Below are 26,583 nucleotides of genomic sequence, written 5' to 3' on the forward strand. Positions count from 1 at the left end.
GTGGACCAGGCAGGGCAAAGTGTACTTTGGCTTTATAAACGAGAAAAGTGAGACTCAGAAATGTTAAGAGACTGACCTAGGACACACGAGGCATATTGTCAGAATTTATCAGTGATGAGCGCATCATATGATCGATTCAGAAGCTATTAGAAATAAGACTGAACTTGAACTGACCTAGAAGATATCCTGAAAGGTTTGAGATTGGGAGTTAACTGGGGTTTTGTGTAAACACTGTCGTTTTCTCTTTACTCAGTTCTTAAAATATGATGGTATTATTTTTATTTACGTTTTCCTTACAAAATCAAAGTGATTTAAAATTGTATTCATTAGTAGGTGTGATTAGCCTCCCGATGCTTAAACTGAGGTTTTCCTCTACTACACGCACTGTGATTAAAGTAAAGATGCATGCACGTTCATCACCGGTGGATAGACCAGCCAAGGGAACAAGGCCAGTCTGTGGGCCACCAGCAGTGGCATTAGCAAGAGCTGGCCTTTCCAACATTTTCTCTCCGTGCTGCTCCTCCATCTAAGATTTACTCCTGTCATCTCATTTAATCCTCCCAATAACCCCATGAGGTGAGTGTTGCTATCTCCCTTTTGTACATGAAGAAAATGAAGTACAGAGTCATTAAGTAACTTGTCCAATGTCATGTAGCAAGGAAGAGGCAGACCCGGATTATGAACCCCCTGGACTCCACCAGAGTGCCCTTAAATCACTGGGCTTTACTGCAATGTCAGAATGGCAATTTCCCACTGTCCTGTGTCATGGTCATGTGCTTCAGGAAGCAAATACGTCCAGCTGGAACTTATAGACGGTCAAGTCAGTGGAAACAACTCTCTCCAGCCCAGAGAAGCTAAAAAGACCTTTGCAAAAATTCCGTTTCCTCAAGACCCCTGCTCTTAGTTGAATCTGACCTAATGTGACTCTATCGTACTTTAGTTTTTATTGACTTCCCTGTGGGCCAAGAAAAATAATGGAAGGAATTTATTCAATTTTATTGGATTAGTGTTCCTAAGTGAGTGAGCTGTACAATAAGCCACTCATCTTTACCCACTGGTTCAAATTTCTTCTCAATATGGCCTTAACAACAACATTCTCCCTTTATCTGTTAAAGTACTACTCAGTTACATAGTTGTAGGAAAATTTTGTTCTTTTTCTCTTGAGGCTTAATGGCTTAACCATGTTTTTATTAGCAATAGTGATTTTTAAAGGCATTTTTCTTATGTAGTGTTCAATATTTTAACAAACTGAGACCTAATCTTGACAGTGCCACTAAAATTTAACCAAAATTTCTCATATATAACTAGAGTCATTGTACACAATCTCAAGCCACAGAGCCTGGGTTCAAACCCCAGCTCTGCCACTTACCAGCTGTGTGCTCTTGGGCAAATTGCTTCACTGTTTTGTGCCTTAACTTCTTCATCTATAAAGTCGGGATTTTTTTCTTTTTTTAGGAGACAGCTTTTTTTTTTTGCTGAGGAAGATTCTCCCTGAGCTAACATCTGTTGCCAATCTTCATTTTTTTTTGCTTGAGGAAGAGTCACCCTGAGCTAACATCTGTGCCAATCTTCCTCTACTTTGTACATTGGTCACTGCCACAGCATGGTTGATTAGTGGTGTAGGTCTGCACTTGGGATCCAAACCCGCGAACCTGGGATGCAGAAGTGAAGCATGCTGAACTCAACCACTACACCCAAGGCCTGGACCCTAAAGTAGGGATTTTGATATTAACACTAGTCAAGGTTCTCTAGAGAAACAGAACCAATAGGATATACACAGATATACACAAAGAGATTTATTATGAAAGGTTGGCTCATGCGATCATGGAGGCTGAGAAGACTGCAAGCTGGAGGCCCAGGAAAGGCGGTGGTGCAGTTCCAGTCCAAACGTGCAGGCTTGAGAACCAGGAGCCGATGAAGTCAGTGCAAGTCCCAGTATGAAGGCCCAAGAACCGGAGTGCTGGCATCTGAGGGCAGGAGAAGACGGACATCCCAGCTCAAGCAGAGAGCGAATTCTCCCATCCTCTGCCTTTCTGTTCTACTCAGGCCCTCAATGACTGGATGATGTCCACCCGCATTGGTGAGGGCATCTTCTTACTCAGTCAACTGATTCAAATGCTAATCTCTTTGAGAAACATCCTCACAAACACGTCCAGAAATAATGTTTACCAGCTATCTGGGCATCGTTTAGCCAGTCAAGTTGACACATAAAATTAACCCTCACACCTACACCTACCTCATGGGGCTGAGAATTTATTGAGTGCTTACTATACTGGGCACTGGTCAAAGCGCTTTAATGTATTACTCATTCAATCCTTACAACTACTGAGGTAATAATATTATCCCCAATTTAAAGATGAGGAAACTGAGGCACAGAATGGTTAAGAAATTTGTCTATAAAGGAAATAAAAAGCTAGTAAGCAGTAGGTTCTGGATATGAACTCAACCAATCTGGTTATCAATCTATAGTCTTAGTCACAACCACATACTGCTTTTTTAAAAATTAGTTTAAAACAGCAACAAACTTTCAAACCCACTTTACAAAAGCAATCAAGCTCTCCAACATTTTTCCCATTCTAATCTTCTGTCTGTAAGCAGCCAAGCCAACCCAAGTTGCCATTCAGATTGCCCTCGGGTTCTATCCACATAGACCATGATAAAGATGACTCAGACACGGGGTTGATTTCTTCCTGTAACTCCGACTCATCCAGACCCCTTCGTCTGCCACCAGATTCACATTGTCTGTTGTAGTAGATGCCTGGGTGAGGGATCACGACCGGACCAAACTCCTCATTAGAAACCCGGGCAGTGACAGTTTGAGAATCACTGGAAAAGTCTTCTTGCTTCTGGGATAAGATTTTGTAAGAGAAGCCTTTAGGAGAAAGACTAAGAAGTAAAATTTAACAATGAAAATTCCACATCTCAAAGACTTTTTAAAAAATCCAATTACTTATGGTTAACTCTATAGGAAAAAGGCAAAATGGAAATTTACATTGCTATTTCGGATGTGGGAATACTTTATTTTCATTACTCTCAAGCTTTTAAACCAAAATAAGAGAACAGGCCACCCTAGAAGACAATACTTCAAAATGTATCTTAGAAATGAGCATCGTAACCACGTCGTGCTCTTGCTGTGACAGATCCCCATTTTCCCTTCATTTTTGATAAGTCCAATCAGTTGCCCCCAAGTAAAGCTCGCTGCACCTATTTGAAGTGAGTCAAAACCTTTCAAAGAAAAAAGCTTTGATTTTGGACAAACTGTGGGAAGCCATTTTTCAAAGGGCCAAATACTGTGTACTGAATTTTGATCAACCTTTGTGATTATGTCAAAGTTTTTTAAGTGAAGAAACATGCTCCTTCAATAAGGCTTAAGAGAAAGAAAAGAAAAGAATACACGACAACAGTGTTTTCCGGGCTGATGAGACTTTCTCTGTTTAAAAACACTGATTAGTCCTTCTGAAGGAACCTTTCAACTCCTCCGTGGTACGAAGACTCCATCTAAACCTGGAGAGGCAACTGCAGACACGTGATGACTTGAAAATTTCTGAAACATCTATCTACCTCTGAAAGAAGCACACAGAAGCTAAAGTCACAGAGTCACAGAATCTCAAGATTTGAAGGAATGTAATGGTCAAATACTGCAACCAATCAGTCTGTTTTAGCTCCCTTTGTCTGTCCCCAATACATCACCACCAGCCTATGAACACACCTCTGATGACAAGAAACTTACTTCTTCCTCAAGCTTTAAATGCTCACGGTCATTCCTCATAAAGACCAACTTTATTCCACGACATTTTCTAGATTACAACAAGTTTTTTATTCATATTTGTATCCTCAGTGCCTAGGGAAACACAGAGAAGTGAGAAGTGCTCGGTGAAGTTGGTTGAACTGAAATGGATTTCCTGGGATCACATACTGCCTTGGACTCTAGTTAATTGTGCACATGTTCTATTTCCTCAACTGGATCGCAAACTGTGAAGGCAGGCACCTTGTCTCGGGCATCTTTTTATCCTCTGCATCCCCCAGCATTGCACCATGCATATGGGATGCCCTAAATAACTATTTATTGAATTAAAAATCTGAACGAATGAATGAATCTTATTTCCAGGCTATTCTTCAGGTATACATTTTTATACTGCTTTTCAAAATCAGGAACAAACATGCATATTCTATTTCTAAGACTTCAAAGAATGATGTCAATTACAATTTTGCGATAAGTAGAAATTTCTACACAAAGCAGCCTATAAAGAATATGTAATAAAACTGGTACTTAGCTCCTTGATTTCGAAGCGGTTTATTTCCTTCTTAGGAGTATGCAGGGTTTTTTATTTTTATGCATGGTTTAATAGAATTCAAAGGCTTCTTTAGATCTCCTTTTTGTCTATTATTTTGAATATATAAATATAACAGATTGAAAATACACTTAAAGGCGAAACCAGATTTACATCTCTCATGAGATTTTCACATTCTTTTTGAACTCAAGAGCTATGTTGAATAGGAAAATGAGCTATTGAAACCGAATGGAATCCATATATATAGTACAGAGTATAAAAGTCCGTAAAAGGACTTTCTCTTTTCAGCGCAAGAAGTACAAAGCTTTGGTTAAATGTTCTTGAGAATACGGAAGTTGACATGTAATTATGCATATTTCAAACTTTGCCACTTTTGTTTGGCTCAATGAAATAGTATATATGCAAAATATACCCTTGTTCAAATTCTGAGTCTGCTACAAATTAGCTAGGTGATCTTGCACAAGTTACTAAACTTTTCTGTGCCTCAGTTTCCTCCCTGTAAATAGGGTTGTTGTGACAGTTAATACATATAATGTATTTAGCTCGGTGTAAGTAATCCATAATTACCAGCTATTGTTATTAATACATTCACAAAGGAATAGGGCATGGCTGTTAAATAAAGAAGGATTTAAAAACATCATTACTATCATTTCTGCAACCAGAAAGAGCATACACTTTCAAATCAGTCACTTTATAAAGGTGTTTATTTATTCAGGAAATGCTGCCTTTACTCAAAATAATTTTGGAACTCCTCTTTTGAAATTGCCTTAAAACTACTTCATGAGCTGCTCTAAGCAATAAGACAGAATCTTAAAATCAAACTTCCCTTATTTTAAAAAGTAGTAATACCCTACAGTATTACCCAACGTGTTCACAGCTCTTTGCTCTGAATGACTTTTTACAGAAATCTAACCATTTGTCAAGGGAGAAAAATTTCCACCATTGTGAATAACCAAAACAAGATTCTGAAAATTCGGAAGATAATTGCAGAAGGCATTTTACACAATGGTACTATTGTTGGATTTAGTGTCTGCTACCCTAAGAATTTTTTTTTTTTTTAAGATATGCTTTTTGGTGAGGAAGATTGGCCCTGAGCTAACATCTTTCTCTTTTTTTTTCTCCCCAAAGCCCCAGTACATAGTTGTATATCCTAGTTGAGCGGTGTGTAGGTCCATGCCCAGGATCTGAACCAGTGAAACCCCAGGCTGCCGAAGTGGAGTGCGTGAACTTAACCACTCGGCCACAGGGCTGTCCCTCTACCCTAAGAATTTTTGAAGGTGGATATTATATATTTGACCATATAAGTTCTATAAATATTGCGCTTAGATATTTGATGATAAATGTTCTACATATGTAGTGCTTTATTACTACTATATTGTATTTTATTTTTATGCAAGGAAAAAAGTGATTATGGCATGTGATTAAGGCATGGTACCATCCAAGGCCAAAGGTAGGAGTGCCAGGTCCTGTGCATGCTCGAGCTCTCTCATCAGGCTCTGACACACACATCAGAGCAGTCCAGGAAGCTTGACCAAGTGCTAAAGATTATCATCTAGCTCTTGAGACAACATCCAGGAGGACAAAAACGTGGCAGGAAGAACATAACCCCTTCTAGACTCTGACATTCTCCTATACACTGGGGAACGAGATTCTTTCCCGAATATCCATTTAAGGGTTTTCGTCATCTTTAATCTCTTAAGCCCAGTTTGGAAAGTCAAGGAGTAGTCTTCATTTCTACATCTTTTCTTAGTCACAAAGTCTTGGAGAAGGACCTGTTGTGCAGAGACATAAGAATTATCTCCCATCTTGCAGGTGAGGCACTGACTGCCCCGTGTTCCAAATTATCTTTTCAAGGATATTTGTATTGCAAAGATAGAGTGAGCATCTCCATTCAGAGCAAAGGGCAGGTTTACTTACAGTCTTAGAAAATAGAGACAGTGTCTTCTTCCAGAAGCAAAGGGTAGATATGCTTACTGTCCAGTATAAAAAGGATAATGCACCCTTTGGAGCACAGGGTAGGCATGCTAACAGATCATTGTAGAAGATTGGTTTTCCTAAGCTTGGGATTCCTCTCCTGTGATGCCACCCTTTGGCTGCGTAGGTATCTTCATATTGCTCATGGAAACTGGGACTCAGGGAGCTAAGCAAACAGGATAGTCGAGAGCAGTGTGTTCCACAGAAATACAATTTTGGCCACATACGCAAGTTTAAACTTCTAGTAGTCACAAAAAATTTAAAAGAATAAGGGGAAACTGATTTTCATAACATATTTTATTTAACCTAGTATGTCCGAAGTATTGTTATTTTAATATGGTAATCATTATAAAAATTAATACAATTTCTTCTTTTTTCATACTAAACCTTTGAAATATAGTGAATATTATACTCACAGCACATCTCAATTCAGACTAGCCACAGTTGCTAAAACTCAGCAGCCACATGTGGCTACCAATACTGTATTGGACAGCACAGGTCTGAAAGAATGAGACACACCTGGAGAAAGATGTCCCAAGAATGTTCCCTGGATATGAATAGGAGTTCTATGAAAAAAAGGTGGCATGCTCTTGTAAGTGTGAAAAGGGCTGAATTATACAAAGCTGACTGATTCTTTTTCACAAGATTTCTCAGAACCCTTGATAGTCAAAAGTATTGAGTTTTGCTAATTTATTTGACTGGAAAAATGTTTTTCTTTCAGAGCATTCTGTGGGACTGGTGTGCTGTATAATACACTTGGGAACTGCTGACACAGATTGGGTTTTCCAGGACAGCCGTGATTTCAAATCTTCTGCCTTGTTGTCCCCTTAAGCATTGCGTGTCATGACTTTTGGAAATTTTAATCACCAAAACGCACTGCTCTGCTCACTCTAAGTTGTCTACATGCTGTTGCCTTCTCATTGGGCCTCATGACTCTTCCCACTCTGCAGCCCACCCCCATCGCTATCCAAAGTCACAGTTTTGGCCCCTTGCATGCCTCCCCACTTTTTCCTAAATAGATGTGGATTCCTTTGCAGGGCCGCCATAACAGAGTACCATGAAATGAGCAGCTTAAACAGCTGACATTCATTGTCTCCCGGTTCCAGAGGCTAGAAGTCTGAGACCAAGGTGTCATTAGGGTGGCTTCCCTCTGAGGGCTGTGAGGGAGAATCTGTTCCAGGCTTCTTCCCTAGCTCCTGCTGGCTTGCTGGCCATCTTCAATGTTCCTGGGCTTGTAGAAGCAATACCCTGACCTCTGCCCGCATCTTTCTATGGTGTTCTCCTTGTGTATGAGTCTGCGTCCAAATTTCCCCTTTGTATAAGGACACCAGTTCTGTTGGATTAGGGGCTACCCTACCACAGTACAACCTCATCTTAACTAATTACATCTGCAATAATCCTATGTCCAAGGAAGGTCACCTTCTGAGGTACAAGGCGTTAGGACTTCAATATATGAATTGGGGTGGGGGACAAAACTCAAGCCCTAAGATAGGCAATATATGCATTTAGCAAATATTTATGAGTGGTCACTACATGCCAGGAGGCCTGCTGCTTTCCCGGCCTTCAGATTCGGCCCTATTTCCCACTCCTACCCCACAAATACCTTAGGCTACATCCAAACGGACTACTTACTATTTCCTAAAAAGCTGTATTTTCTCATTGTATTAGTTTCCAAATGCTATTGTTACCACTTAGGAACCTAAAAAAGAATATTGCCACTTAGAGGCCTAAAAACTCAAATTTATTATCTTACAGTTCTGGAGGTGACAAGTCAGAAATGGGTCTCACAGGCTAAAGCGATGTGTTCTCAGAGCTGCCTTCCTTCAGGAGGGCCAGGGGAGAATCTGTTCCCTTGCCTTTTCCGGCTCCTGGTGGCCACCTGCATTCCTTGGCTCATGGTTCCTTCCTCCATCTTCAAGGCCAGTCACATAACAGCTTCCTGTCTGTCTGCCTCTCTCTCTCTCTCTCTCTCCCCAACCCCCCATGCTTCTGTCATCACATCTCCTTCTGTGACCCTGACCCTCCTGCATCCCTCTTATAAGGACCCTTGTGAGTAGCTGGGCCTGCCCAGGAAAATCTCCCTATTCCAAGATCCTTAATTTAATCACATCTGCAAAATACATTTTGCCGTATATGGTAACATATTCACATTTTGGGAGACCATTATTCTGTGTTCCACACCTATGTTATTGTCTCCCCCTGAAATACCACCCACCATCACCTCCTTTTGAAATCTCGCTCATTTTTCAAGATCAAGATCAAAGATACCTCTTTTTAAAAATATTTTCCCACTCCTCTAGTGAAATATGCTCTCTTCCTCCAGCGAATCAGAATGCTTTTTCTGTACTCTTTCCTCTCCTTTAGGATACATTAGAGTCTGTTCTGCTCTTGTCTTACCTCTCCTACCAGCAGCAAGCGCTAGAAGGCAGGAAACATATTTTACTCATTTGTGGATCCCCAGGCTCTCTTTCACTTGTTTATAATTATTAATAGTAGTTGCTCAAATTTTTTGATTGATTGATTGATTAGTGATGAGGCTGTTGGGTCTGAACGGGGCCTGATTGAATTCCCGTGGCAGCCCAGAGGTAATCCTGGGCAACGGGTTCAATTTCAGCTTTCTTCTACTACCTCACCATTTTCTCTCTTTCAGAGAGAGGCAATAGACACAGGCAAAGAGCAAGAACTTTAACATAAGGATGGCTACATACCGTCCAATTCCATCTGTATAAAATTTTGGAAAAGACAAAACTGTGGTGACAGAATCATGTAAAAGATTGCTGGGTGGGGAGGGGACGTGTCCCTTCAAAGAGACATGAGGGAACTTTTGTGGTGATAGAATGTTCTGAATCATGATTATGATAATAGTTACAATACTGCATGAATTTGTCAAAACTATCTAATTTTGCGATTTATTATATGAAAATTACAATTCAAAAAAAGCAGATTTTAAAATATAGAGCAAGTTAGGGACAGCAGGGACAAAGGAAAGTGAAAGTCTAGACCAAAGCAAGAGAAAGGAACTGAGCAGGAAAAACACAGAAAACAAGTCCTCATTTTTTTAAAAAAGAAAAAAAAAGGCAAGAGTGGAGGAAACTGTGAGGAGATAGAAGAGGTTTTCTGAACTCCACCGCATTCTTAAAGTTCAGAAAAATAAATTCCCATGAAACAAGCAACCTTCTAGATGCAGAAACTTGTACCGGGTGCTGAAATCATAAAAGGAAAAGAACAACAAATAACATTGAATGAACAAGAAGCTCCATTTTTCACTCATTAGTAGCTGAAGTTCAACCAAATCAGTGCACCGAGCCAATGACTAAGAACAATTAAAATGATAAATAGCACAGTCAGATGGAATGATTGAAAACGATCAAGTACAAAGGGAGTAGCAGGATGGATTGCCTGTGGAGGTGTGTTCTGAGCCAGATTTTGAAAGGAGTGATTGATTGCCATGGCGCGAGCAATAACCCAGGTGAGAAAGAATGTCATGAGCTAAGACCTGGAATCAGGAAATAGCAAATATGAGACAATGTTACTGCGTTTTCCTGTTACTGTATATTTCTTGGTACATTTCTTGAAATGACACTTGAAGTCCAACACAAGTCACCACTCTTCCGTAAAAATCTGCCCTGTCTGCTCACCCCGAATTGAATGCTCTAACTGCATGGAAGTATTTCCATCTGTACCTCACAAATTAGCATCCGGCTTTATTTCCCACCAGTTTAGTGTGTTCAGCTACGCTATTCCTGGGTGCAGGAATCGTGCATGCGTCCTTGTCCTGCTCCGGAAAGGTCTAGTACATTTCAGAGCACATACTAAGCCCCAAATAAGACAAAAACTTGATTTATTAATAAGAAATCTAAACTTACCTCCAAAAAAAGTAATAATATGTTATTCCTTCAGCACAAACATGTCCCCCTCAAGTGGAGAAGTTTATTTAATCCTGTAGTAAATCCTCAGAATGGCATGGCTGCTGTACTTTTCCCCTTAAGAAAGTGATTCTTTTCTCTCTTTCTCCCCTCTCCCCAGGGACTGGAAACCCACTGGAGCCACTTTGTTTGTTGAAGGCATTTTCTTAGCACAAACCTGGAATAGAGGAACATCAAGAAAAGAGCACATTTGTATATATACATGGGGGGGCGGATTGGGGTAGATCTAAAAATGGAAAGTTTTGGCCTTTTTGCCCTTATCCCTTCTGCTAATCTCCCTTGAAAGGAAAAACTATATCTGCCAAGTGGATGTAGCCGAACTAGAAGGCCTGTCATGGTCCCCACAGGTGGTTGCACATTGGGCACCCTCTGTCCACGTTTAGTGGTCACCAGCTGGTATCGTGCCAGGGCTTTCCAAGTCGAACTTGCTTTAAGCTTGAAATCCATGGAGCAAAAGTGTATCCAAGTGACTCAGACTGCAGCCAACCTCACTACTTTTGATGTTTCTGTTTGATCTGATTTTCCCTTTTTATCATTATTAATTCTCATCTATTCGATCCAAGTTTCCTAGGAGTTACAGGTTTAATAGACCAATTGGAACAACTTTGAATAACATTTAATGCTGCTGCTCTGTGGAGTCATATTAGTGGCTTGTTTCTTTGGATTAGACCAATTAAGTTGCAGTATAATAGGCTTAGTCTACTCCTGTTTTTTCTTACTTCCGTCTGAATCATTTCTATTGCCAAATGGTTTACCAGGGTTTATTTGCCAGTCTTCACAGAAGGCATGCACAGGGAGCACACGCAGAGATACTCTTCTCAATAAGGCACTTTCTACATCTCACATTTAGTTCAGGGCAATTTCATTCTCTGTTGCGTTCAGAGTTTAGGGATTCATTATTACAATCTACTCCCACAAGTACAATTAGTAAATGGTGTTCTAGGGACGCCACAAAAATGCAAATCACAGGTTCAATTTGCCTTCAAGTTAAAAGCAAGATGTTTTCCTTCATTATAGCTCTCTCCGGTGACTTTGATACAAAATCATTGGTCATCATTTGGGAATATTTTACTCTACTTAGCATTATTCCTCCACTCCAAACATCTAGAAAAATACACCAAATGTCATGTATCTATATATAAAAATATCTCCTTGATAAACATTATTTTCCATCTTTCAGACATACGGCATTACAGAGTCCCCATCTCACTTTTTCTGAGATAACAGGTATTTCTTGGAATCTTATGTGACATTACTAATGTCTTGATATGATTAGATGAGAAAACCCCAGAAACGGGTTGGAAGATGGTGTTTACTCTGTCTTTTTGGAAGCAAAGTAGATAGATACCTGTCCCTCAATGGTCTCCTCACCATTAATGAGGAATGAGTTCAGTGTTTCTGTATCCGTGCAGCTAAGGACAGCGTGGCAGAATCAGCAATCACCCTGACAAAAAATACCTCATTCAAACATGTATGAGTTCAAAGAGTATTTTTCAGCTTCTTCATGAAAAGAGGAAGAAGTTCTACTCTGACTGTGCAGATCAAAAATTTTTTTCTTAGATGATTGAGTGCCATGTCTTAAGATCCTCTAAGTTCATAATTTTGAATGTCAGGTGTTAAGAGGGAGCCGAGAGATCCTTTCTCTTCTAATTCACTCTTCTCCCTTACAGATGGAAGCTTTGGCCCAGGGAGTTCAGTCACAAACAGTTATAGAAAGGCAAAGCCAAGGTCATGACTAGATTCTGGATCCTAATTCATTGCTCTTTTCTCTGACCCTACCATCCATCCAATATTCAGCTCCTTGTCTATAGATCATCTTACGACAGTAGAAAATTAAACTCATTTATCCAGGACAGATTTCTTAAGAGCCCCACTCCATCACCATAAACTCAAAGCCTTTTTTCAAAGAAATGTTTTACAGTTTGGGGTCTAATAGAGGTAGTAAAACCAAAGACATGATTTCATCCCTGGTTGCATTACTTACTAGCTGTTTGATCTCAGGTCATTGATTTAACTTCTATGAGCCTCAGTTGCTTTATGTGTAAAATGAGGTGAAAATTTTGGCCTCTTCCTTTCTGCTGATATTTAATAAGTGTTATATTCATTGAGCCGTCCATGTGCCAAGCATTATGATGATCACTTTACATGTAATATTATTTCATTTTCATGCAAACTCTATTTATGTAGAAGAAAACCCTTCCTCACACAAGGGTGCTATGAAGATGAATTGATATAACGTATGTGATGCACACATGTGGTGTTCAGTATGGGGGTGTTTCTCTTTTTCTTCCCTCATTCTAAATAATTTACATATAACTTTGTTTGACTTCACTCAGTCAACAAATATTGAACTCTACTTTGTACCCATTGCTGTGATGTTACCTGAGCAATGGTTCTTGATCTCAAGAAGCTGATGATATAATTGATGAAGCAGAAACTAGTATATGAACCAATTAAAGAACAAGTTGGTACAATAATGTAAGGTAATGATTATAGTTAACATATATTTAGTGATTACTATTTATGAGACATTGTTCTAATCCCTTTGTGTGGTTCAATTTATCACCCCAACACCCCTATGGGTGTTAACAGAAGAGACACAGAAAAGTTAATTAAATTACCCAAGACCATCTAGCCAGGAAGTGGAGAGCCAAGATTCAAACCCAGGTAGTGTGGCTTCAGAGGCCTTGCATTTAACTGCCACACTTGGCATTGAAAATGCAGTCCGAGGTTAGACAAAGAAGAAATCAGGCTAAAGCAGCTGATAAAAAATTCACAATGGAACTTGAGTAGATATTTGAATGCCTAGAATGTTAAGTGAGCTAAGAGCAAGTGAGGATGCTCCAGACAGGAGGAACAGCATGAAGAAAGGATCAGAAGCATACATGCCCAGGGTGAGAGTCGTGGTATTCTCCCATCAATAATAACAAAATTTTTGAGCACTAATTATATGCCAGGAATTTTGCTAAGTGCTTTTATGAATTCTTTCATTTCATCCATACAACAACTTATACAGAGGTATATACTCTTATTTTCCCAATTGTTGTGTGGAAATCAAAGTTCAGAGTGCTGAACTAACTTCTTTAGGGTCAGAACTGAGACACACACTCTTAACCATTATATTATATTCCCAAGAAAATGGACCCACTAGGTGGTTTATTAGCCATAACACAGGATGTACAGCCCTCAGGAAAAGACAATCACAATCACACCATCTTCACCTATTTTCATCTAGCTTGAAGAGCAACCGACGCTGTAAAAACTTAGCCACAGAACGTGCACAGACCTGGATTGTCTCCACACAGAGATGAGGCAAGGGAAACTGCCAACTTGGAGAGGACTCACAGGTATTAACTGTCTCGAAAGTTACATATGTATAATTCAACCACTCAAGTCACAACCTTACAAAAACGCAGGGTGTTATTTCACTTGGATCAGATCCAGTCTTCCAATCTTAGCAGTCCAATCTTAAGTAAACAATGTTCTACCAGAGAATGAAGCCTCTCAAAAGGGACTATACATTCTCCTTGAGACAACTCAAATACCCTCTGGAGCATACGGGTGGTAGAAATGTTTAAAAATTATTTTTGCCAAAGTGCTCAGAGAAAGCCTCCTAAAATTACCCCTATTCAAAGTACTCTTATTCTCTGCTCCTTCAGCTCTTATTTGCTCTGCAATTTCACTTAGCATTTAGGAAAAAACAACGTGTAATTTCTCCCAAAGTGCTTTGGGCATGTAGATTTGGTCTTGCTAGACCATAAGCTCCTTGAAGACAGAGACTATGGGTTCTCGTCATTTGTGCATAAACAGGACCTTTCCTTCCGGGCTCTACAGGCCATTAGTCAATCAGGAAACACCTCCATAAAAGTTTCCATGTCTCTGGTCAGTGACAATGTTAGTCCCACACTAGGTAGATATAACTGGAAAATGAATGTCTTTGGGTCATTTGGGATTAGGCCATGTGAAAGAAGTGGAAAGAGTTTTAAATAGGCTATAAAAGTTCTGATTTGACTGATTGCCTTGTTTTGAGTGTGAAAACAGACAAAAATGATTCTAAATCTCGAAATTCATGCAGTGGTAGTGTATGTTGCACAACCACGTTGCACAATTCTCATAGACCTCTGTTTCCAAGCAAGAAAGGAAGCAAAAAGAGGAAACCACGTCGTAGTTGACATTTGTGAATAGTCGTTATCCACTCACCCATAACAACATAACAAAAAGTTGGGATAATATACTTCAAAGGAATACTTCTCCTTTTAGATAGCAGGTGAGTGGAGGCAGAGAAAAATTAGAAATTGCTATAGAAAGAAATCATTAGGAGTTTCTTCTCTTTTCTCTCAAATTTTAGCTAAGTGCCAATTTGCAAGCTTAGAGTAAAATATGAGATCATCTCTGTTTCCTCCAAGAATTAAACAACAGATTTATTTTCTTTCCCAAAAGGAATTAAAATTCAGCTTTACAGATAATAACCTAGAGAATTAAGAGCTTTACATATATCGTTGATGAAATTTTCTTTTGAACTTGTGTGATGGTGCTTTCTTTATATCATTTCTCATTACTCCAAATGTGTATGTATTGTCCCTACAACTGAATTAGGAATTTTTGAAACTGTATCTTCTTCCAAGGAAGAGAGTTACACACAAAACAAGCAATTATTTTGCACACAAAAATAAGCATCTCTGCAATTTGCTTGTTAAGAAAAGGAGAAATTAACACAAGAGATTATAAACATAAGAAACACTTGGCAGCTCCAGCGCGTGATTGGGCCTGTTCTTCCTAGACACACTTCCAGCTGTCTCTTCTCAAAAATCTTTCCATCCTTCCTAGGGCTCTTCTCAGAAAGGGGGCTCAGGTCTGTCTCTTCTGCTCCTGGACTCCACGAGCAAATGTGGGTGTTCTACCTTCCGCCTGAGCCTGGACTTCCCACTGTGGGGTTAGGAGTAGGGGGACGGTTCAGGACTCCATTATCTGACATTTAGCAGCATCTACCCTTTTCCTCTGACCCTCCTTCTTCTCCCAAGGCAGGACAGTTTAGCCTTTGAGGTGGGAAGCCTTACCTGATCATCTCAAGGTCTTCCAATTCTCTTGCTTATGGCTGGGGCCCTTTCTCTTTCCTTCAGGGTCAAGACTTTTAGAACCCAAGCCTAAGTAAAACTCCTTTTCCTGTTTTTTCCTAACCCATCTCTTTCCTGATGCATTAAACTCAGACTAGCCTAGTGCTTCTTGAATTGGAGATGAAGTGGTAAAGAAAAAAAGTCTTAACAGCGGAGCATTACTGTGAGTGTGTGTTTGGCAGAAAAATGAAATCCCTTGTGAATAGGAGGAACTGATTCCCCAAATTGGATAGAGATTCTCCCTAAGGAGATTGGAACATGAGGTGACATGAAGGTGGATGTAAGAGAATCCTAGGATGTGCCCACAAGTGGTGCACTTGTGAGTGAAGGAGGTCATTCCGTTTTCCCTTTTCCCTTGGACAGCAGAAAGAGTCACCAAGCTTATAATTTAAAATTACTCTCTTACACCTCAATTGTCCTCGTAACCTCCAACCATTCAGCAAAGCCTGATATGCCAGTACAGCCTTGTCATTTAGAACTGAAGAGAATGAAAGCATTAGGGACAAAAAGGAGGCAGGCCATCAGCACATTCACTTCATGCCTGAGGGAAGCCCTGAGGAGGCAGCAACACCATTTCCAAAGAGAACAGGGGTCCCCGGGAGGAGCTGGAATGGTGAAGAGGAGCACAGCACAGAGAGGCGTCTGACAGCTGGGTGGTTACGTGAAACCCCCTCCCCTCCTATCCCACAGCAAGTTGAACTGGGAATTTTTAAGGTGGTGCAAGGACAGGGAGAGTCTGGTGCAAGGGAAAGATTTTTCAGGTGGGACTCAGGCTGTCCCATTAGCTCTTCCGCATCCACTTCTTGACAACATCTACTCAGCTCTCTCGTCTTTCCTGAAACAGAATTCAGTGTTTGATTTTCTGCGATCCCCAAACACTTAGTCTATTTCTCCATCACAACATGTCACATTTCTTGAGCTCTTCAGAAATGACTGTTTTCTCTCTAGTATCTGAAGATTAGTAGGTGCTTAATATATTTTGAATGAAAGAATGAGAGAGACTAGGCCCCGAACTGCTGGGAACTATGAATCCAGACACAAAAATAGTGCCATAATCACACCAAAGCCACCACAACCAAGTTTATTATTTATAATTCACTTGCTACATATGCATTTTTAAATTAATTGTCTCAAAAATTTCCTAAAGTTAATCAAATAAAATGTCCTAAAGTTAATCAAATAAGACCTGATACCAGAAGTGATCCTAGGAAGAAGATTCTAGAATTGGTTCACTTTCCAGTGCATGGCAACAGGACCCAGTTGCTGGTGATAAGTGGGGTGGTAACAAACCAGTAGTGTGAAGGAGCCAGCTCATACTGCCTCATGTGAGCTGACTATGTGCTTCTCTTCTCAACTCCTTGTTCAGGGACATCATAGTAAGGGCTGGAATTGACCATGGTGGGAGTGCTTATGCAATATATTTTGGCAAATGCTGTAAATCAGAGCTGAATTTTTTTTATTTTGTTTTTTCAGAGAGTCAGTTTATCAGCACACCACTGTGATAAACCAAGGCACACTGTAGCAATTAAATGCTTCAGCCTAGAACTGACACACAGCATTTCTATCTGTTCCACTCACAAATCGTTGTCCAGAACTAGTCACACGGCCCCACCCAAGCACAAGGTAACTAAAAAGTGAAATCTTTCTCTGTATCCAGCAAGATGAGTTGGAAACACTTAGTTTGGTGGACGCCACTAAGGTCTCCCACAGCAGATGTAACTGAACAAGGCAGGTGCCATCAACATTCCAATGAGCAGAATAGATGGACCAGAGAAACAGCACTTCTTATAAAATGTTGCATGAACAGGACCTAAGTTTTCTTGATCAGCTATGCATTGCATGAGCACTTTGTATATTGGCTGCTTTCCCTTCCCTGTTTCTGTTCCCTCCTACTATTTTTTTTTTTTCACTTACCAAATAATCTACTTGCACCCAAATTCTTATGTTAGTGTTCTCTTCTTGGGAAACTAAACTAAGACGATACCAGAAGAGGTCCTAGGAAGCAGATCCTCAGAATGAGATTCTGATGGATTGACTCACTGACCAAATGGCAGCAAAGACTTCTTCCTCGTGGTAAAACCTGGCGTGGTATGGAATCCTAATTACCAAACTCACCTGTGTAGATTGGGATGGAATACGGGTAGATGGGAATTCACTGGCTTCTACATTATCTCTAGTATTTTGTAAACCCAGGCCAATGGTGATTTTAAGACCTGTAGAGGTCGTTGGTTTTTGTTAAGTGCCATTTAAGTGCTGAAGGAAGAAAATGACAAGTTCAGGTGAGCTACCTACCAATTCGGGGCACCGTATAAAAGCTAGGGGCCTCTGTGGACACATGTGAAGAAACCACCTCCCCTAGTGAGCAAACTGTGCTGAAATTCAGGCCCAGGATCTGACTGTGAGAGAGGCCAAATTACTAAAATCTGAATTTGTCTCCTGTTGCTGCTATAGCAATACCACAAACCTATTGGCTTAAAACAACACAAATGTATCATCTCCTAGTTCTCCAGGTAAGAAGTCTGACACAAATCTCACTGCACTAAAATCAGGGTCACAGCACTGTCCTTTCTAGAGTTTCTAGGAGAGAATCTGTTCCCTTTCCTTTTCCAGCATCTAGAGGCCGCCCACGTTCCTTGGCTCATGACTCCCTTCCTCCACCATAAAACCTGCAACATTGCATCCCTCTGGCCATTCTTCTGTAGTCTCATCTCCCTCTGACCACAGCTAGGAAAAGTTCTCTGCTTTTAAGACCCGTGTGATTACATAGGGCCCATCCACACAATGCAGCACATTCCTCCCATATCAAGATCCTTAACTTACTCACATCTAAAAGTCTCATTTAGTAAGTTAAGTGAGATATTCACTGATTTTGAGGATTAGAATGTGGACATTTTGAGGGACCATTCTTCAACCTACCATAGTCTACCCTCAAGCCCCCAAAGATTCGTGTGCATTGCACATACAAAATATCTTCACCCATCCTAACATTCCTAAAGGTCCTAAGCCATTACAGCATCAACTCTATGGTCCCAAATCTCATCTAAATATTAGCATCTCAAAAGCCCCAAATCTCACACATTTCAAATAAGGCATGGGTGAGACTCTGGGTATGATTGACCAAAATTCCTCTCCGATTGCAGACCTGTGAAGATAGAAGTCAAATTATCTGCTCCCAAAATGTAATGATGGAAAAGGCATAGGATAATTGTTATGGATATTTCTATTCCAAAAGAGAGAAAATGGAAGGAAGAAAAGACTTACCTGTCCCAAGCAATTTCAAAATCCAGCTAAGCAAACTTCATTAATTTTCAAGGGCTGGGAAAAATCCTCTGTGACTGGAGGCTGCACTCTCTATAGCTCAAGGTTCCAGACTCTGAGCCCATGGCTCCACCTAGCCATTCTGTCCTCTTCGGAAGGATAGCAGGAGATTGCAGCTGAGTAGTTTTATTAGCCTTTTTCCTCTCCCTTTCAGGGCTGAGGCATTCATTCTCCCAGCTGCTGAGACTGTTAGCAGCTGACAGCTTTCAGCTGAGTCCCTCTCTGAGCCTTGTCCTCAACCTTAAAAGCCTGCCCAAGGCGTTTTGCTCTCTTCCCCAGAGACAGCCTGCATTCCCCAACTGCTCAGTGTGAACCAACTCTGAAGCACCTTGCTAGTGTGAATTCCCTGCAGGATTGGCTGAGGACTTGGTTGCCATTGCATGGATGTTTACCTCATCCACCTTCCTAATCCTACTGCTCCCACAAGTGTTGATCCTAAGGGCACTTCTCAATAAATTTCCTACATGGGAATCTCTGTCTCAGAAATTTTTTTATCACGAAGAAGGCAATAATGGACCCACAGCCTTCAAACCTCCTACATGGCACAATCGAGAATTTGCCAACTTGAGAAAATATCTGAATGTCCTCAAAGGCACAGCCAACACATCAGCCTGGGAATGACACCCTCCAGAGTCAGTTCAGTCTCCTTCAAGATGTGGTATATATCCAAAAGCAGAAGATAAGGATCTCCCTATTCTCCTCTGGCGTTTCTTTCACCTCAAATAAACTACTTGCACTTCAAGTCTTACCTCAAGATCTAGATCTGGGAAACCCAATCTATGACAACTATGCAGCAATCATAAAGCTGAACACTAGCAAACCCTGTTCTCAAAAGTCTGGCAGAATTTCCCCCACTGGGGGATTCTCATCAGTCATCTCACCCACTTGAGCTTCAGCCTCCTTCCATGGTATTCTGTCCTCTTCTTTAATCTCCTCCTATTTTCTTCCCCCATTGCTCATTCTCAATCCTTTTTTCTTGTTACAAGGCATCCACGCTATACTCAGGGATTTCTTCTCCATAACCAAATAATGAAGATGTGTTCCTAAAAAATCACTGTTTCTTTCCTAAGATGATTTCTCTTAGCTCTTAAAATTACACTTCTATCAACCCATTTGTTAAAACTAGAAGTCAGTTGCTCTATTGAGGGCTGTGTCACAAAGCACCTGGATGGCAAGCAGCCTTCACACCGAGCACATAGCTCTAGATTGGCCTCCACGATGAGGATGTCCAGGGTGGAGAAAATCCAGAAATTCGTAAGCATCATCTCTTTGGTTCCATGAACCAAAGGTGAGAAACTAGCAGCAGAGCCCAGGTGGGAAAACAAAACAAAAGGGGTGCAGCAAAAACAGTTCTAAGAGAGAAGTTCATAACAATAAATGCCTACATTAAGAAATAAGCAAGATCTCAAATAAACAACCTAACTTTACACCTCAAGGAACTAGAAAATGAACAACCAACTAAGCCGAAAGTTAGAAGAAGAGAGAAAATAACAAAGATCAGAGGAAAAATAAACAAAATAGAGACTAAAAAGACAATAGAAAAGGACAATGAAACTAAGAGTTGGTTTTTTGAAAAGATAAACACAATAGACAAAACTTTAGCTGGACCCACCAAGAAAAAAAGAGAGAGGGTTCAAATGAATAAAATCAGAAATGAAAGAGGATGAGCTGGCCCTGTGGCCAAGTGGTTAAGTCCACAAGCTCCACTTCTGCAGCCCTGGGTTCTCAGATTCAGATCCTTGGCACAGACCTACATGCTGCTCAGCGAGCCACGCTGTGGCAGCATCCCACATCGCAAAACTAGAAGGACCTACAACTAGGATACACAACTATGTACTGGGGCTGTGGGGGAAAAAAAGAGGAAGATTGACAACAGATGTTAGCTCAGGGCCAATCTAAAAAAAAGTTCACGCTATGTGTTAGGAGGTTAGCGCCTGGTGGGGCACTCGGGGTTCAGTGGCCTTCACTGCTTCACTAAGAGTGTGGAGCTCACAAGCGGGGGAGTCAAAAAGAAAAAGAAATGAAAGGGGAGATTTTACAACCGATACCATGGAAATACAAAGGATCATAAGAGACTGCTATGAACAATTATATGCCAACAAATTGGACAATCTAGAAGAAATGGATAAACTGCTAGAAACATAAAGTGTACCAAGACTGAATCATGAAGGAATAGAAAATCTGAACAGACCAATTACTAGTAAGAAGACTGAATCAGTAATTCAAATCCTCCCAAACAAACGGAAGTCCAGGACCAGGTGGCTTCACTGGTGAATTCTGTCAAACATTTAAAGGAAAATTCATACTAATCCTTCTCAAGCTCTTCAAAAAATAGAAGAGGAGGACCACTTTTGAACTCATTTTATGAGGCCAGAATTACTCTGATACCAAAACCAGACAAGGACATTGCAAGAAAAGAAAATTACAGGCCAATATTCCTGATGAACACAGATGCAAAAATCCTCAACAAAATATTAGCAAATCAAATTCTGCAACACATTAAAAGGATTGTACACCATGATCAAGTGGGATTTATCTCAAGGATGGTTCAACACTGTAAATCAATCAGTGTGATATGCCACATTAACAAAATGAAGGATAAAATTCATACGACCGTCTCATTAGATGCAGAAAACGCATTTGACAAAATCCAACATCATTTCATGATAAGAACTCTCAACAAACGGGGTGTAGAGGGAATGTACCTCAACATAATAAAGGTCATATATGACAAGTCCACAGCTAACATCATGCTCAATGGTGAAAAGCTGAAAGACTTTCCTCTAAGATTAGGAACAAGACAAGGATGCCCACTCTCACCACTTTTATTCGACATAGTACTGGAATTCCTAGCCAGAGTGATTAGGCAGGAAAAAGAAATAAAAGTCATGTAAATCAAAAAAGAAGAAGTAGGATTGTCTCTATTTACAAATGACATGATATTATATACAGAAAACCCTAAAGACTCACCAAAAAACTCCTAGACCTACTGAACGAATTCAGTAAAGTGCAGGATACAGAATCAGTATACAAAAGTCAGTTGTACTACAGAATGTACTGTCAGAAAGAGAAATTAAGAAAACAATCCTATTTACAATACATCAAAAAGAATAAAATATTCCGGAAAAAAAAATTAACCAAGAAGATGAAAAATCTGTACACTGAAAACTCTAAGACACAGATGAAAGAAATTGAAGAAAACACAAATAAATTCCATACTCATGGATTAGAAGAATTAATATTGTCCAAATGTCCATACTCCTCAAAGCAACCTATGGATTCAATACAATCCCTATCAAAATTTCAATGATATTTTTCACAAAAATAGAACAAATGATCCTAAAATTTGTATGGAACCACAAAAGACCCTGAATAGCCAAAGCAATCTTGAGATAAAATAACAAAGCTGGAGGTATCACGCTTTCTGATTTCAAACTATATTATAAAGCTATAGTAATCAAAACAGTATTGTATTAGCATAAAAATAAATATATAGATCAATGAACAGAATAAAATCCCCAGAAATAACCTCTTGCATTTATGGTCATTAATTTATGACAAAAGAGTCCACAATACAGAATGAGGAAAATCTCTTTATAGCAGATAGTCTCTTCACTACGTGGTGTTGGAAAAACTAAACAGCCACATACAAAAGAATAAAACTAGACTCCTCTCTTACACCATACACAAAAATCAACTCAAAGTGAATTAAAGATGTGAACATAAAACCTGAAACTGTAAAACTCCTCAAAGAAAACATAGGCGGTAAGCTGCGTGATATCAGCCTCAGCACTGGTTGTTTGGATTTGATACCGAAAGCAAAGACTAAATGTAAACAAGTAGGACTACATCAAATTAAAAAGCTTCTGTACAGCAAAGGAAATCAACAACAAAATGAAAAGGCAACCAACAGAATGGAGAAAATATTTGTAAATCATATATCTGATAAGGAGTTAATATCCAAAATATATAAAGAATTCATACACCTCAATAGCAAAAAAAGAAATAAAGCAAATAACCCAACTGAAAAATGAGTAAAGGACATCGATAGACATTTCTCCAAAGAAGACATACAACACTTCTCCAAAGTGGCCAACAGCTGCATGAACAGGTGATCGACGTCACTAGTCATCAGGGAAATACAAATCAAAGCCACAAGAGATACTGCCTCAAACTTATTAGAACGACTATCATAAAAGACGAGATATAAAGTTTTGGCAAGGATGTGGAGAAAAGGGAAGATTTGTGCACTGTTGGTGGAAATGTAAATTTGTGCAGCCACTATAAAAAATAGGATGGAGGCTCCTCAAAAAATTAAAAATAGAACTACTGTATGACCCAGCAATCCCACTTCTGGGTATACATATCCAAAGGAGTTGAAATTTAGATCTCAAAGAGATGTCTGCATCCCTATGTTCATTGCAGCATGATTCACAATAGCCAAGACATGGAAGCAACCTAAATGTCTATCAACAGATGAGTGGATAAAGAAAATGTGGTATATCCATACAATGCAATATTATTCAGCCTTAAAATGGAAGGAATCATGCCATTTGTGACAGCATGGACAAACGTAGGGGATGTTATGCTAAGTGAAGTAAGCCAGACACAAAAGGACAAATAGTACTTGATACCACTATATGTGGAATTTAAAATAGTCAAACTCATAGAAACAGAGTAGAATGGTGATTGCTAGGGGCTGGAGGATAGGGAAAACAGGGAGCTATTAGTCAAAGTATATAAAGTTTCAGTTATACAAGATAAATAAGAGCTAAAGATCTACTGTGTGGCATAATGCCTATAGTTAACAATACTGTATTCTATACTGAAAAATGTGCTAAGAGGGTAGATCTTAAGCATTCTTATCACAAAGAAAAAATAATAAGTAAGAAAGTGATAGGAAACTTTTAGAAGTGATGGATAGGTTTATGGCATAGATGGTGGTGATGGTTTCATGAGTGTATACTTATCTCCAAATTCATCAAATTAATATGTACATTAAATATGTACAGTTTTTTGTATGTCAATCACACCTCAATAAAGTAGTTTAAAAAATAAAATAAAAAATTTCTTGAATGTAAAACGCTTGTAAAGAGTATAGGTCATCTTGAAATTTAATATGCAAGTTGGGAAAACATTTCTTTCAATGTAAGTATTAATCCTTAAAACTTTTGATTAATAAACATTGATGAAACTTCCTGATTGAAATTATGGTACAATATGTGATGACGTTGTTTCAAAGTACAAGGGAATATTTCATATCCTTGCTCAACTAATCCTTGGCTCTGGGAACAAATTCTACTTTGCTAACCTTGTATGGAGGTAGTTCTTTGATTACTTTCCATTTTCAAAATTTCAGGGCATTATCTGAAGGAGAACATTTTGTCTTCGGCCTGTAAAATCTACAGTATGGTGGAAAGAGAGCACATTGTGGAGTGAGATTGTTCTTTAAAATTCTTGCTTGGTGTCTCACTAGCTGTTTTACATTGGGGAGACCATTTAATCTCTCTGAGTCTATTTGTCCTCTATAAAAATGTGGATAAACCTTGCAAAACCACTACAAGGCTTAAATGAGAAAATAAATGCAAAGCCCCTGGCACATAGTAAAAGTATAAATGGTACATACTCTAAAGAAAAAGGCTATCTTACGTAGTCTCACTATGTAAAACATTGTACACTTTGATTTTTAGACACGATTTTAGTTAGTTTCAAATTTTCCTCTATGTCTTCGATTCTGTGGTTAGGGTTAATGAGTTTTAGATTTTCTCTTATTTAAAATTTTGATTATCCACGTCAAGAGTCACTCAGGTCCTTGCTTTTCCTTTCTGTCTACCAAGATGTCTGCTTTTCAGTCATTTTTAGTGCTAACTTGAAGCAATGCAGAGCATTGTGTGTGTGTATCCATCATCCTCTTATCATGGAAATAGGTAATTTTAGTACTTTTGTCTTTTTTCCTTCATATTATCTTCATAGGTAGTTGATCTGCTACCTTTACTGTATTTTGCCTTTACCAGTGATTTTATTGCTTTTTTTTTTTTTTTTAACAATTTTCTTATTCCTTTATGTCTCTTCCCACTTAAATAAGTCCCTTTAGCATTTCTTGTAAGGCTGATTTCTTGGTGATAAACTCCTTTAACTTTTTCTTGTCTAGGAAACTTTTCTCTCTCCTTCCATTCTGAATAATAACCTTGCCAGGCAGAGTATTCTTGGCTGTTGGTTTTTTCCTTTCAGCACTTTAACTATATTGTGCCACTCCCTTCTAGCCTGTAAATTTTCTGCTGAAAAGCCAGCTGATAGCCTTATGGTGTTTCCTTTGTATGTAACTTGTTGCCTTTCTCTCGCAGCTTTTAGGATTCTCTTTATCTTTAATTCTTGACATTTTAATTATAACGTGTCTTGGTGTGGGCCTCTTTGGTGCTCTCTGTGCTTCTTGTATCTGGATGCCTGTTTCCTTCCTTGGGTTAGGTAAGTTTTCAGCTATTATTTCTTCAAATAGATTCTCGGCCCCTTTGTCTCTCTCTTCTCCTTCTGGGACTCCTATAATACAGATGTTAGTGTGTTTGATGTTGTCTGGGAGGTCCCTTAGGCCGTCCTCATTCTTTTTAATTCTTTTTTCTTTTATCTGTTCAGCTTGGGTGATTTCCTCTAGTCTTTCATCCAGCTCACTGATCCATTATTCTGTATCATCTACTCTGCCATTGAGTCCCTCTAGTGAATTTTTTCATTTCCAGTATTGTATTCTTCATCTCTGATTGGTTCTTTTTTTATTTTCCAATTCTTTTTTTGACATTCTCACTGAGTTCATCCATTCTTCTCTCAAGACCAATGAGCATCCTTATGCCTTTTTGTTTGAACTCTTTGTCAGGTAGATCGTTTACTTCTATTTCATTTAGTTCTTTTTCTGGGGTTTTGTCCTATTCTCTTACTTAGAATGTATTTCTTTGCCTCCTCATTTTGCCTCTTTCTCTGTGCTTATGTCTGTGTATTAGGTCTCTGGATCTTGGAGAAGTGGGCATATGTAGGATACACCTTTTGAGGCCCAGCAGTGTTCTTCCCTCTTGTCACCAGTTCCAAATGTTCCAGGAGTGACCCCTGTGTTGGCTACATGTGTCCTTCTGCTGTGGCAGAGTTACTCTTGCTGCAGGCACATGGAGAGACTAGGCTGTCCCCCTGGAAGGCTGGTTGTAATGCTAAGCTGTGTGTGGCTGCTATGGACCCTTCAGTCACTTTATCAGGTGTGGGGAGCCCCAGCAAAGTTGGCTACAAGGTCTAATAGCACATTCCTGTTGCAGTTTTTCTGTTAAGTGAGTAGGCCCTCAGTGTGGCTGGTTGCTAGGCTCAGGGGCTTACAATTGCTGTAGGCCTCCATCCTGCAAGGCTCTTGTCAGTTCTCTCAGGATTCCAACTGAGTGTTCCTGGCCCCAGGCACTGGAGTGCCCAATTGTTTCAGGCTTGGAACATGGGGCTAATCCTCTATGTGACTGTTTGAGAAGCACAAGTCTTCTGCAGCTGACAAGCCCCACTACCCACAGGGCCACACACACTGTCAACACAGTCCTGCCCTGTGCACGTACCCTGACCCCCTGAAGTGGGCACAGTTGCCCTACTGTAGAGACCCCACACACTCCACCAACACCCCACACACTCCATCCACTCCTCACACACACCCTGTCCTGCAGAGGCAGAACCACTCACCCGGCTGTAGAGGATCAAGGCACCCAACCTAGGCAGGCCCACAAGTTATCTGAGGGCTTACTGTTGGGTGGGGCCAGTCCATAGGGCAGGCTGCCTTCCCTGATTGAGCTGGATTAAATCCGTGCTCTAGTGGGTGGGGCAGACCCTGGACTAACAGGCCAGGGGAAGAACTCCAATGGTGTCTGCCAGCGTCTGTGTCAGCACACCTGTACTAGGTCACAATAACAGCTGCTGCCAACGTCTCAGTCCCTGGAGAGGTCTCAC

At 39.9% G+C, this 26,583-nt stretch overlaps 1 long non-coding RNA gene across 1 annotated transcript in view; it reads right to left on the reverse strand.

Moving 5' to 3' along the window:
- Window positions 1-1,783: 1,783 nt before the first annotated feature.
- Window positions 1,784-26,583, reverse strand: part of LOC139083643 (uncharacterized) — a 46,622-nt gene continuing 21,822 nt past the window's right edge. The window contains exons 2-3 of the long non-coding RNA XR_011540527.1: window positions 10,133-10,349; window positions 1,784-1,967 (exon numbers count right to left, since the gene is read on the reverse strand). This is a non-coding gene — a long non-coding RNA (uncharacterized lncRNA). The remainder of the gene's footprint in view (window positions 1,968-10,132; window positions 10,350-26,583) is intronic.

Source organism: Equus przewalskii, chromosome 5 (genome assembly GCF_037783145.1).
Source record: "Equus przewalskii isolate Varuska chromosome 5, EquPr2, whole genome shotgun sequence".
Classification (NCBI taxonomy): domain Eukaryota; kingdom Metazoa; phylum Chordata; class Mammalia; order Perissodactyla; family Equidae; genus Equus; species Equus przewalskii.